Source organism: Osmerus eperlanus, chromosome 13 (assembly GCF_963692335.1).
Source record: "Osmerus eperlanus chromosome 13, fOsmEpe2.1, whole genome shotgun sequence".
NCBI lineage: Eukaryota > Metazoa > Chordata > Actinopteri > Osmeriformes > Osmeridae > Osmerus > Osmerus eperlanus.
The window spans coordinates 953,958-968,447 of record NC_085030.1 but is presented as its reverse complement, the minus strand read 5'-3'; the positions used below and the strand labels follow the sequence as shown (position 1 = coordinate 968,447).

The 14,490-nt window shown below is 41.3% G+C and overlaps 1 protein-coding gene across 2 annotated transcripts in view; it reads right to left on the bottom strand.

Moving 5' to 3' along the window:
* Positions 1-13,084, bottom strand: part of LOC134032503 (myelin proteolipid protein-like) — a 422,406-nt gene extending 409,322 nt beyond the window's left edge. Inside the window, exon 1 of one of the 2 annotated variants that reach the window (XM_062476486.1) lies at positions 12,949-13,084. The gene's annotated coding sequence lies outside the window, so the exon portion shown is untranslated. The remainder of the gene's footprint in view (positions 1-12,948) is intronic. The other variant, XM_062476487.1, reaches the window with a different exon arrangement.
* Positions 13,085-14,490: the final 1,406 nt, after the last annotated feature.

The window sequence follows — 14,490 nt, the reverse complement described above, 5'->3', positions numbered from 1 at the left end:
TCACGGGAGACGACTTTCACGGGACACGGGAAACAACAATGGCCGCCGAAAAATAATTTGTATTCGTAACAGCGAGCTGCGATTGGAAGCGAAATGAAACAGGGGCTAAAAAACGAGGGTGGGGGCTTGGTCAGCACACATTTTCAAGAAAGCATGCGTGTGTCAAGGGGCTCTGGCCCCTTGTGTGTGAGAGAATGTGGAGCACGCGCGCACAGGAGCAAAGGGAGAGAGGATTTGGGGAAACAGCCCTAGAAATTAGCCAAGCATGCATGTTTCAAATATTCACAAAAAATCGAGTTTTCATGTTACAGTCAACTTTTTCTCAGATTTGTGTACTCAACATTCTCAAGAGTCTTCATATGAACTAGTGATTGAATCAGAGTATCAGTTTTTGGCCGGCGGATGTGTAAAGCATTATTTTAGCATTAGCAATAAATTCAATTTGCTTTATATCAATCATTTTTAGAGGTATGAAGTTGCCTTTGCACATGGTAACATGTTGTAGTGTCTTCCACGTGACATACCAAGTTTGGTGTTGATATCTCAAAGATTTGCTGAGATTTGACCAAACGTCCTGTTTGGTTGCTTTGTTGCAGATTTTGATTGGCTCTACCGGACAAACGGTTTTGAAAATCAGAAATCCCTACGATAACTTTTGTGAGGCTCAGTCTGGATATCATCTATGGCAATTTTGAAGAAAATTCGACCAAAAATGTAAGAGGAGTAGGGAAAAAACGCGTTTCCTTAATCTTTATTGTACAGACAAATCCAATATGGTGGCCGTTATAGCTTCTTGAGGCTTTTTTATTCCTCATGAGAAATAAGGCATATGTAATGAATTTCAGAATTTTGGGACTTATGGCCTGCAAATGGCATCAATTTGAAAATTGACATATTGGGGCGTGGCCTGTAGCGCCACCTATTGTCTCACATGGCCCATGTTTGGTATGGTAGTTACTAATGGTCTGCAGTTTCAACATGCCAAATTTCACAACTTTTTACGGTACTGGTCTAGGGGCTGCCATTGACTCCCATGGGTAAAAAATAATAATACCACCAATAACAATAGGGTTCTCCTACCGGAGGAACCCTAATAACAATAGGGTTCTCCTACCGGAGGAACCCTAATTACAATAGGTGCCTCGCAGCTTCGCTGCTTGGCCCCTAATAAGAAAAGGTAGAAACACTTAAGTGGCTTCGCCGCTTCGCAGCTTGGCCACCAATAAGAAAAGGTAGAAACACTTAAGTGGCTTCGCCGCTTCGCGGCTTGGCCACCAATTAAACTGTTTGGTCCGGATTTGAGCATTGGCGAAACTGAAGGTGTCAGAATAATTACAAAACATGCGTCAAAGTTGTCGTGTGTGAGTTTGGCCAATCATGAAATAGCTGTGTCGTCATTAGAACCTGTGCAGTTGCTCTTGAGAAAATGCGCTCGGCTACACAGCCGGCAGTTCTCGAATCGATCTCACGGTACTTTGATGGCTACGTCACAGTGACCTAGGCTCGGCGCCGTCTCAAGTCGGACAAAAAGTCTAACCAGAATTCACTGTTTCAAGTCAGTCGCCTGCAGCCGGCTCCAGCGCTGCACGAAGTCAGTCCATGTCGAACGCACCTATTGTTTCGAAAGGTCGATACCGCTTCGTGAGCACGGTATCGAGCATAACATCACTACATTTAAGCAAATCAAGACTTGCATGTACAGTAAGTAATGTCACATTAAATAATGTATTTAAACTCAAGCTTGTGTGGTGCGTCTTCAATGCCACAGCCTAAACTTGATGTCAAAAGAAACGTTTTTCATTTCCGGCTCAGTCAAACAATCCCCTTAAAGGGGCGATTGATTGCAAAACCGATTTTACCTTGTCATAGTTGAAAAATGACAGTTTGGTGTGTAAAATAGACATACAGTAAACCTCAAAGTCCATTGAAACCTCTTTCCTATCAAAATTTCACTTTTTGAAACTGCAACTTGCAAACGCTAGCTTTTGAAACAGTGCAAGTTGTGACGTCACAACTTGCAGCATCAACTTTGTCACACACCAAAATGTACATTTACCCGCCCTCTGGTTTTCAGGTCCAGGAACATAAACGGAGGTCGCGTAGATCTAATAACGCGTAGGTTAATTTTTCCAACGAATTTGCGCTATTTGCTTGTTGGTAATATTTTTTAACTGTTATCCATTGTATTTGATGTTGTTGGGTGTCACAAAATGTAATATAATACGAAAAAGTAGATACTTTTTGCAATGATTCTTCTTTCCCCCACAATGCATTGCATGACGTCACGTTGGGGAGACAACCGACCAAAGCCCGCTTAGAGACCATTGAAATCGATTAGAAATAAACACTAGGCTAGTACCAGAGAATGTCTAATATGGTCTCTGCTAGTACCATCAAAACATGGGACATCTAATCGGAAATGTGTTTACAACGTCGGGGAAAATATTTAATTAGGGATGATCTTGGGGGGATTTCTAGGTGGGACTGGCAAGTTAGCCCATAGCTAGCCCACAGCTAGCATGATGTCTTATTTCTAGATCTAGATAAGTTTACCGGTAGTACTAGCCTACTTATCTGAACTACAGCTAACGACATGATTGTCCGGGACAAGTGGATTTATTGTAGGGCAGAGAAATGTACCTGCCCCACTGGACAAGTTTAAACTCAAACAAAATAAAATGCCATGTTACTGTACTTGCACTGGCCAGCTTGCAAATACTGAGGATAGGCTACTGAAGTTGAGTTAGCCAATGTCGTTAATGATGCTAGCTAACGTTAGTTTGCTAGCTGTATATAACATTTCACTGGGTCTTGCAGCTGTTTGATTGACTGAAATGATTATGAAATGTTATGTTCTACTAGCCATTTGCCTACTTTTGCAAGTCACAGTATTTCCAAGTCCTGATAGTGTAACTGAGAAGACGCAGTGATTCCTCTTTCAAGTAATAAGCCCCCGTTCAAGTGTTGAGCATTGAATTAGCTGCACGGTCTGTAGAGATATTGGGACGAAGCTGCAATACAGTACATAACAAAGTGTTTCATTCTGCAGAAAGTGTGTAAATGTTCAATGTAACAAATACATTAATAACACCTCAATTGTTATTTGTATAATATTACAGTTAATCTTCGTTGGTCAAAGGCACAATCTTTACCCGGACGTGACTTTTGTGCATGGAAAAGTGAAACATAAATGTAGGGCTACTTGTCCAAAAGGACAAGTGCCTCAAAAATGTAATGTCAGGCCCTGAATGATCACTGTCACTAGATATAAAGAAAACGTTGACTTTCACTCGGTGCTATTCACTGACAGTAAAAAAATAATGGTATATGTGAACTTCTGTTAGACCAGCTCCAGAGATCGTTGCTGCGTTGCTAAATAATAGCAACTCACCAGGACACTTCACCAACTCTCCACTCATTCTCCTTGGACCATCCATTTAATTGGCTTTGACGGCCATCAGTTTTCGGCAATTCCTTATTTGACCTCTCATGTCTACTTGGTTAGAAATTATACGGCTGCGGGCCATCATACACATTAGTAGTTTTTGCCACCTCTATTTCATCCCAGTCAGTCGCCATAGTTCTAGTACTAGGCTGAGGCTTCTCTCCTCAACTACTCCCCAACGTGACGTCATCGCCGATTTGCGCTAATATGCTAATGCTAACACCAAAAACAACAAAAACTGGTCTTTAACACCATTTGGAGACACCATTTGGAGATATTGTAAATGATATACATATCTTGAGTGCTTCATGTACCCATTAATCAACAGTAGTGTTTAACCTGCAATATGGCCTTTAAGTACGGCGCTAAATTATTAATTTGCTCGGACCATGTCACTGAGGAGAGTTTTGAAAACCTGGGACAATGTAAAGCAGGATTTGCTATGAAGCTGTTGCTGAAAGAGGTGCTGTTCCGACCTTAGGTTCATCACAACCGCAAGCTGTATGATGTTGTCGCTAACAGTTAGCTATTAGCAATGCTAACAGATCCTGCCTGTATCTAGCATCAGTAGAATGTGTGATGATTTTGTTTATTGGCAATGTGGCTAACGTTATTTCTTGTTCCTGACTGTGTTTCATTCAAATAAATAACCAGTGTTGTCATGTAAATCTACAATTCAAGATGCATGTATGTCCAGATCTATTTTTCAGTAAGATAGCTAGAGCTAACTGAAGCTGAGTTGAATCACGATAGTTTGTTTGCTAAAATGTAGCTAGTGCTAACGTTATCCACCTAAGTCGATCCTGTTTGCTGGCACAGGGATCTTCTACGCTAGAGCTACGTTATAGACAAACATCTGCCATGCCTGTCGTGTCAATGTTACACTCTAGCTCATCTGCTTTTTATTAACGCTGATTTGCAAGTAAACACCTAGAGTAGGCATGTAAACTAGTTTGGCTTGCTAACGCAAGAGCATATAATGTGTGATGATTTAGTTTATTGGCAATGGGGCTAACAAGTTATTTCATGTTCCTGACTGTGTTTCATTCGAATAAATAACCCGTACATGTAAATCTACAAATCACGATGCATGTTTGTCCAGATCTTTGGCAGGTTATTTTTTATCTAGCTAACTGAAGCTGAGTTGAATCACGATATCGTTTGGTTGCTAAGCTGTAACGCAGTCGATCCAGTTTGCTTCGACAACAGAAGTGGAAACAACTAACGTAATCATTTCAAATGATATCTAGTCAATCTGTTGAAAACAGTGTTTTGTAGACACAATAGATTTATTTGTACGTTTTTATTTCAAGTCTCCACCTTCCTTGTTTCAGTGAGTGTTGGCCGTGTTGCGTCTTTGCTCCACAGCTTCACTCGTTGTAAACTAACCAATCAGCGCGCAGCTCATCTATATATTCATGAGCATACCATAAAAGGAGAAAACCTAGCGTTTTTTCCCGGGAAAATTTCAGAGGATGTATCAGGGTGCATAGAACAGCACCCGGGCCATTTTCAGCCCAACCAATGTTACATACCCTATTCGGAGACTAAAGAATATATTGTGCTTATTAAAGTTATACATTGTGCTTATTAAAGTTATGAACTTAGAAGTGTGCCCAGGCTTAAACATTGGGTCTCACACTGAGTGTGGGAAGCAGGCTGTTCTTTGTGTCTCTATCTCTTCATTTTCAGAAACAACCTTGAAACCGGGTGGAGACGGCACCCGAGCAGGTGGGACGCGTAGGCAAGAACAACTCCCTGATGCACGAGAGAACAAGCTCAACCCTTTTTTAATACTTGTGTTTCAATTGCACTGTATAAATATATGCTGGGGAGGGACAGATAGCCAGTTGGACTTCGTGAACCAGCCCAAACTCTGTTGCGGGTAGGGAAACGTAGACAACCCCAGAGCTCTGTACTTGTTGATTTCCAACTGCTGCATTAAAGCTGATATTATGGGACCTCTGCGACTCCAGACCACTCTTTCTAGAACACAGATTTGTGTCATTGAATACTATCATTACATATTGGAATAGACACATAGATATATGAATCCTTCAAATGGTGACCCCGACGCTGAAAAGAGGGAGTCCAGAGGGTTCCGGCCCGACCGACAGATCGGGAGAAAGACCCATACACCGGTACGAGGAGGCAGACGTAATCGTCAGAGGCGCCTCAACATAAAAAAAAAGGTAAGCAGACACCTGTTAATTCAAAGTACTGCTATTCGGAACTGAGAACCAAATTTAGACGATTACTATGTTTCATCGTACCTAGTCAAACCAACAGTGGTGGGAAATCAACCGTTTTTAAGTTTTGTCTTCGTCAAGGGGAGGTTAGAGTCCTCTTCAAAAGGGTGGAAGTCCCTACACGTGTTTTGTCTTTGTCAAGGAGAGGTTAGAGTCCTCTTCAAATGGGTGAGAGTCCCTATATGTGTTTTGTCTTTGTCAAGGAGTGGTTAGAGTCCTCTTCAAATGGGTGAGAGTCCCTATATGTGTTTTGTCTTTGTCAAGGAGAGGTTAGAGTCCTCTTCAAAAGGGTGAGAGTCCCTACACGTTTGTCTTTGTCAAGGGGAGGTTAGAGTCCTCTTCAAACGGTGGAAGTCCCTACACGTGTTTTGTCTTTGTCAAGGAGAGGTTAGAGTCCTCTTCAAAAGGGTGAGAGTCCTAACACGTGGTTTGTCTTTGTCAAGGAGAGGTTAGAGTCCTCTTCAAAAAGGGTGAGAGTCCCTGTAGGCCTACGTGTTTTGTGTTTAAAAAAGGAGAGGTTAAAATACACTCCAAGGGTTAGAGTCCCTGAACTTGTTTTGTGTTTAAAAAAGGAGCACTCCAAGGGTTAGAGTCCCTGAACTTGTTTTGTGTTTAAAAAAAGGAGAGGTTAAAATACACTCCAAGGGTTAGAGTCCCTGAATTTGTCTTGTGTGTGTTTATTTTTTCTTTCCTTTGTCCTCTCCGGTACAAAAGGGTCACAGTCCCTGAAAAAGTAATATTTGTGTGGAATCGGGTTGAGTTGAACGGTATTTTAAACAGATCTGTCGTTCTTTATAAATAAATAAATAAATCCACTAGGTGTCCTCCAAGGACCATAATTGCCTTCAGTGCAAAGTCTAACAAGTTGTCAAATTGTGAGATCACTCACTTTTATCAATCTCGTGCTTTTTTCTTTGACCAAGAAGTTACAGAAATCCTGAGGAGAGTTGGAGAAAGGTGGGGGCTAAAAGAGTCCAGTTACGTTGAGATCTTACAAAGGTGATCCCAGAGGGTATACCCCTGGTTTATAAATTGGTTCTAATACAATTGGAAGAGTTATACTAGAGCAAAATTAAGTGAATAGACGGTAAACGCTAAACAGCTGTGTTGGTCAAAGAATGGTTTGAGGAAATGTATGTGAAAAATTATGAGGAAGCAATTGGAAAGTTACATAAAGGATTGGTTTAGAGAGGATCATGGAAGGTTATGAAATAAAACAAGAACGTTTTGTGGATGTGAAGAGATGATTGGTTTAAACACTGATGTTTTGAAGAGGAAACTATGAATATACTTTGAAGGTATATGGGATAACATTTTAAGTCAAAATAGTAAAATCTAGGGTTTTTAAGAGTTTTGATAAAGGTATTAGATATAATTTGGTTAAAAATGAGAAAGAGAAAATAACTAAATGTACTTTTATTTGGAGTTTAATTGTAATTTGGTTTTAAGTTTTATTTGAGAGTTTTATCAGAGCCTGGCATACTGTTTGGGATAAACAGTTAGGCTGTGATAATGTTGTATTATGAAGAGGGTTATTATAACATTCAGTTCTGAAATAATTTGGGAAGACTCATCAAGTCTGATAAATTGTGGTTATGATGGTTTGAGCTAATTGGCTCGTTTTGAACTGCAGCAAAACGAGTTATGAAGTTCTACCTATCTGACCTTTATAGAAAATATAGTTGGGAAAAATGTTTGGTTAATAGCTACATTAAGAACATTATTTGGTTTATATTTCATTTAAGAAGCATATGGATTCTGGTTTGGCATAATGAAAATTGCTTTGATCATATCTTTGATAAAAAGAGCTGTGATTTGGTAAAATAGAGAATCTAAAACAATATTGGTCTTAAACTTAACTGTTTTAAAAGACAGAAAAGGTTTTTTGGAGTGAAAGAAATTAGACTTCTAGTTGATTTTCTAAAGAAGGGAACAAAGAAACAGATTGTCATTTCTAGGCATGACTAATAGGAGTTGAATATCAAATGATGATGTATTGTCTTATTAGATGCTGTTACATGTGTTTGCTCAACAATAAGAAAACTGAAGGGTCAATACTGCCTGGTAATTATAGATATGTTTACAGTGGATTGAAATCTTTCCCAGTCCTGTACCAGATGCATTAACAACATTTGAATTGAATTATAGAAGATCATAATTACACAACTTAAACCTAATGCTCACGAGAAAAGAGATGTCTTCTGCTAAATTCTGTTCCAGGTGAAGCAGTAAACCAAAGAGTGGAGGAGTCAAACGAGGAGATTGGGTATTGATTAAAGTTATTAATGAAAGGAGGGATCTTATGAAAACTTTAAAATATCCTGTCTTATTTCTGGTTTTTCTATTTGTTTCGAATTTAGTTTATTTTATTACAATTCTAAAAGCTTGGCTAAAGTTGTATGTATGTGGTGAAGGGGGCCTGTGAGCATGTCCAGGTCTGCCGTGGATACATGGATGTCGAATGTCCACTCTGGAGTGACGGTGGGTTTTCCCCTATAACATCATTAGGGTTTTCCCACTGTGTCCAGTGTGTCCACACCACTTGGCCATAACGCTGCATAGTCTCATCATTATTGTTGATTTGTATGTCAACATTGTGTAATCGGTAATGGGATATTTTTTAAATTTGGGTTTATTGTCACACCCTATAAGGGTGTGAAAGGAGGGATTTATTTGAACTTTAAAAATATCCACTTTAAATCCTCAAATGGGTTCTTGATTTCAATATCTGTGTTTAATCATTGGTGTTCGACTGTTCGCATCTCATTTGACTCAGTTACTGCTTGATCATGGGAGATAAGGTGATGCTGGGACTGTAACTCTTTTCTGCTTCAGGACGAGTCAGACCGGCGGGTCTGACTACCTAACCCCTGTTCTAAGGCCCCATTCCCCTGGAGACCCTGCCCCATCTGCCCCTATGCCTCTTCAGACCTATGAGTGGTCTGCCCCCCCCTTCCCCTTGAAGACCCTGCCCCACCTGCCCCAATACATCATCAGATGTTCGGGGAAGCCTGTTGTACATTTATGGACAGGACCATTCAAGGTCATCGAGAGAACCTCGCACGCCCTAAGGGTGCTGGGGAAAGGAAGTACGTGGTACCACTGGAGCATGTGTTGTGCTGCTCCAGAATCCAGTCGTACGTTGCAGGAGTTGGTGGAGAAGGGCCAGGAGGGCCAGTGAACCTTTTGCTATTGCTACGAATGTGAGAGTCCGGAAAAGAGGGTTACGACTAGGTCAAGAGTGATACTGCTTGACCACAATAGAATTGTACTGGACTAAGAAGGTTTACACTATTTTACTTAAGAGTGTGCTATATCAATATCAACATGATTGTTGCTGTATCCCGTGTATCAGGTCCCTGTGAAACCGAATCATTGTCTCGGCTGTGGAGAACCCAAAGACGGGGTTCCAAATGCCGTTGCTGGGGCTGGCTGACCAGGCTGAGGAGGCGGTAGTTGGTCCGGGCTATGTTGATTGATCTCTGGTGTTTTCAGAGATCAAAAGAGGGATTAAAGAATATATTGTGCTTATTAAAGTTATACATTGTGCTTATTAAAGTTATGAACTTAGAAGTGTGCCCAGGCTTAAACATTGGGTCTCACACTGAGTGTGGGAAGCAGGCTGTTCTTTGTGTCTCTATCTCTTCATTTTCAGAAACAACCTTGAAACCGGGTGGAGACGGCACCCGAGCAGGTAGGACGCGTAGGCAAGAACAACTCCCTGATGCACGAGAGAACAAGCTCAACCCTTTTTTGATACTTGTGTTTCAATTACACTGTATAAATATATGCTGGGGAGGGACAGATAGCCAGTTGGACTTCGTGAACCAACCCGCAACTCTTCGTTGCGGGTAGGGAAACGTAGACAACCCCAGAGCTCTGTACTTGTTGATTTCCAACTGCTGCATTAAAGCTGATATTATGGGACCTCTGCGACTCCAGACCACTCTTTCTAGAACACAGATTTGTGTCATTGAATACTATCATTACATATTGGAATAGACACATAGATATATGAATCCTTCAAGACCTTAAGGAACAGTGTGAAATACCCCAAAAACTCAGTCAACCACCCCTTTAAATTTGGCTAGCAACAGCAGCTAGGCTAGCTTGCTCGTAGCACAATTTACTGAGGTCAGCTTCTCCACCGTGCACCCAGCTAACACATGACGTTGCGGCAACGTTGCCAGTAAGTGCTCAGTTGGTAACCCGCGACGTTACCTTCTGGCAACGTTGTGGCAACGTCGTAGCAACGTTATAAAGGGAATGTTGCCAGTTGGTCCCATGGACAACGTTGCCACGACGTCATACCTTGGTCGGCTGGTTACGTTATTTTTAGACCCGTGGACAACGTTGCCGCGACGTTGTACCTTGGTCGGCTGGTTACGTTATTTTTTGGTCCCCTGGACAACGTTGCCGCGACGTTGTACCTTGGTCGGCTGGTTACGTTATTTTTTGGTCCCATGGACGTTGCCGCAACGTCGTACCTTGGTCGGCTGCTTACGTTATTTTTAGACCCGTGGGCAACGTTGCTGCGACGTTGTACCTTGGTCGGCTGGTTACGTAATTTTTTGGTCCCATGGACAACGTTGCCGCAACGTTGTACCTTGGTCAGCTGGTTACCTTATTTTTAGACCCGTGGACAACGTTGCCGCGACGTCGTACCTTGGTCGGCTGGTTACGTTATTTTTTGGTACCATGGGTTAAGTTGCGGTTAAGTCGCTCTTTGGTCGCAGGACAACGGATCTCGAGTACAATATAGTGGTTTATCCAGAGATGGAGAGATCACACTGGACTGCTCTCAGTTCTGACACCTTTGCAATGTATAGTCTACATGAATTTCAATCACACACAATATTAAATGTTGCACCCAGCACGTATAAATGTAGACAATGCATGTAATTCATGTGCAGCTCAGCCCCAGCATGTCATTGGTCATCAATTTTCTCATATGCAGAAACATAGCTTTAATAAATAAAAGACTGAATTTGGAATATAATTTAGTCTTTCATTCTTTACTATAAACATGTACAAAAGCAATCAATGTGTGATGTCAATGTGTGATGTTATGATTAAGAAAACATTATTTGTATAGCACACCAAAGCTGTATGACACACAATGCAAGTTTGTGCTCCAATAATTTTTGTGATACAAAATTGTTAAATGTGACCAAAAGGTAAGCGACTCTTAAGAGTTTCATTTCCAAAGACAAGTCATCACAGAATATTACAATTCTTCCTTAGCAAATCTGCACCTCAGTCTGCCCCTGAGCAACAACTTTGCGCATGCCCATTTCAACGCATCGCTGAAACTGGGGTTTCAGAAGAGATTTTGCAGGGGTTCAACACCGTCTTGTACGCATTGGATTTCAACTGGAAATTAGCTACTTCAAAGGTGAGTTTCTTTACAGAAATAGTTTAAATATATAAACATATTTTCAGAAATTGGATGGGGCATGCTAATACGTATATGTTTGAAATTTAGGCCATTTAGCCTGTTTATGTGCTATCAGATTCACATTGTTTACGTTAGGATTTCGCTAGCTACAGTACAGTAGCTAGAGGTTAAACCCTCCAGAAAGTTATGTTGAAATACTGAAAATGCATAGGCCTACATGTTATCAAAGTTTAGCGTCTCACAAATCACCCACAAAAGAATCAGTGAAAATAAACGTTCAGAACTGTTAAAAAACCTTGTCCCAAAATAGTTTATTTAGTCCGGAATTTTCAAAGACTGTGGAGCTAGCGTGGCTGATCACGTTTTAATCAGTCGGCCATGGCATGCACAGCAATGGCGTCTATAAAAGTATCATGTCACTAATTTTTCCAATTTGTACATGCCATCTGTTTTTGGATACGTTTATTCGTTTTAATCTTTAGATGCGTGAGTTCTAAATATTTCCGACGCTTCCACCAGTTATTTTTCCAAAACGGCAGCTAGGTAGCTTTAATTAGCTTCCGTTACCTAGCAACCTAGCATAATACTCGTTGCAATGCTACCACCTGCTAGTGTTACTTGTTAGCCTACTAATTGTAAATTTTGAAGCCTTACTATAGCGTTGTCATATAGTATTTGTCTATTGGAAAACAGTCGGTTGGAATGACGATCACATATGTGCAATGCTACTCCTTTAATATCAATATGCTATAACTATGTACATAAACTACATTCCATTTTCATTTCTGTACAGATTATCCTACCACCGTCACACGGCCTAGCACGGTGTCCCTGGGAAATGATGGTAAAGTAATGAATGACCGTTTAAAACAGTGACAATAATTGTATGAGCCATGGCAACCTAAAGGCTATGTTTTGAAGCAAAAGCATGACTTAAAACTTTTGCATCACCAGATTCCATACCCCTAGATGTCAACTCTGGTCTGGTGGAGGTGAACCAATTGGGGGCCCAGGAAAACAGCTGGCAGCCAGGCAAGTGCAAATATAAGACACTCAAAAAAATATATGCTTTGTATACAACCATTCAAGGTAACATTTGTTATTTACATAAATGTTACAGCTAATCTAGAAGAACCACAGTGTATGCCAATCATGCTAACTCTTGTAAACTTGTTTTACTTGTCTGTAATGACAGACACATTACAGGTTATGCTCCGGAAGATGGAGACATTGGAGGAGAACCAGCGAGAGGCTCTCCTATTCAGGCGACTACAGGGCAGACACACTGAAGAGGTGCCAGTGATGGACCTACAGGTGGCCCAAACACAGGCTGAACTCCAAGACCTTGAGGAGTGCCTTAAGGTGCTGGAGTTGCGAAAGAGAGTGGTAAGTGTTTGGAGATGCCATGAACTATGGTTTATACGCAGCGTTCAACGTTCACATTGGTGCTGACAATAAGTTCATGACTTCTAATTCCAGACGCTGTGATGAAGTGGAAGGGCAGGGCTCTAGTCTAAGATCAAATGGTCGTATTTGGCATTGTCACTGACTATGATCGCTTCCAGCAAACTTCTTTTGAATTAGCCATTTCCACCTAAATAAATGTCAAGCTTATTTACGTTTTTTGGGGGCATATTTTCAGTTAGCAGATGGTACTGTTTCAATCGCGATTCCATCTAGCTAATAATACTGCAGGTGAGAACGTTGTTAGCCTACTTAGAAAAGCTTGTTTCAAGGGGGTTCAGCTTGTTTCAAAGGTGGTTCTTAATGAATGAATGCAATATGAGTGGGCTAAATGCTTGAAAATATCACTAATGTAGAAGGGAAAAACTTAAGGTGACGTTTTAGTCATATACATTTACATTCATGCATTTAGCAGACGCTTTTATCCAAAGCAACTTCCAAGAGAGAGCTTTACAAAAGAGCATAGGTCACTGTTCATAACAACGAGATAGCCCCAAACATTGCGAGCAGCCAAAAACATGAAGCTTACATTGTGAAAAACCAAATAAGTGCCAAAGGGAAGAACCATAAGAGCATGCAGTTAAAATTAAACAACATGAAACTCAAAAAAGTGCAAGAGTGTACTTGTAGAAAAACAATCAACAGTAAAATATTTCACAGCGAGTACAAGAATTTTAAAACCTTTACAACTAACCAACAAGAGAAACAAGTCTCTCAATACGAGTCATTGTGATCCTGGAGGAAACTAACATCAGGTCCAGCCAAGCATTTCTAAGTGCCGTTGTACTCCCGGAACAAGTGCACAAATTGTAGTGCCTCCCCCCAAACGTGGCGCGGTTGGTGCCCTCTGCTGGTTGTGCCGAAGGGTTAATTAATGGATGCACTTGAGAAAATGCCGCCCCCCTCTTCATGCCGCCCTAGGCGGCAGCCTATGTCGCCTGTAGGAAGGACCGGCCCTGACGAACCCCCCTGTTTGTAACCGCCTCCCCCGCGCACATATACAGCCTATCACATTTGATCCTGTGAAATGGTCCGGGATTTCAGGACTTGGATGGAAGTTTAGATCAAACAGAGTTTTATTAGCAATACAACCAATACGACCAGGAGGTCGAAGCTCTGCATCAGACTCACTGTCACTGTCAGTGGCCATGCTAGTAGCTTGGCTAGCACCAAATGTACTTGCACCCTGATCCAAGAACTAGTAAGAGCAACCTGGGTTGCTGTCACCGGCAGGTTAATCCTCGATTGTAGGCCTACTGGTAGAAGCCGATGGTGTCTCTCTGGACGGGGGATTAACTCTTTTCAACCACTTGTCCATGTTCACATTTACATTTAGTCATTTAGCAGACGCTCTTATCCAGAGCGACTTACAGTAAGTACAGGGACATTCCCCCGAGGCAAGTAGGTTGAAGTGCCTTGCCCAAGGACACAACGTCAGTTGGCACGGCCGGGAATCGAACAGGCAACCTTCGGATTACTAGCCCGATTCCCTCACCGCTCAGCCACCTGACTCCCATGTTCATGCAGCAATAACGAGCTCTCGCTCCCTACACAGGTCATCAGCAAGTGAAATTCTGACGAGGGAGCTAACTGTTGTGCCTGTTTTGACTATACGTCACTACCTGTAGCTATTTTTCGCAGTGTAATTATTTTGCTGAATAAGGGTATACGTGAGTATTTTTAGCAATGTGACTTGGATATTCAGACTATTTAAGATTTCATGTCTATTTATAGCTCGGTTTGAACATGTATTTAAAAAAAAAATTATATTGACTTTGAAAGTGCAAATCAAAATTTCTCCCCGCGAACCCCCTGAACCACCAGGTATGGCATCGGTTCCCCAGTCTGGCAAAGCAAAATTATTTATTATATCGTTTTAATATATATATTTAATTAAAAACATTACTAACACCTTCATTTATTTTTTCCTTCCT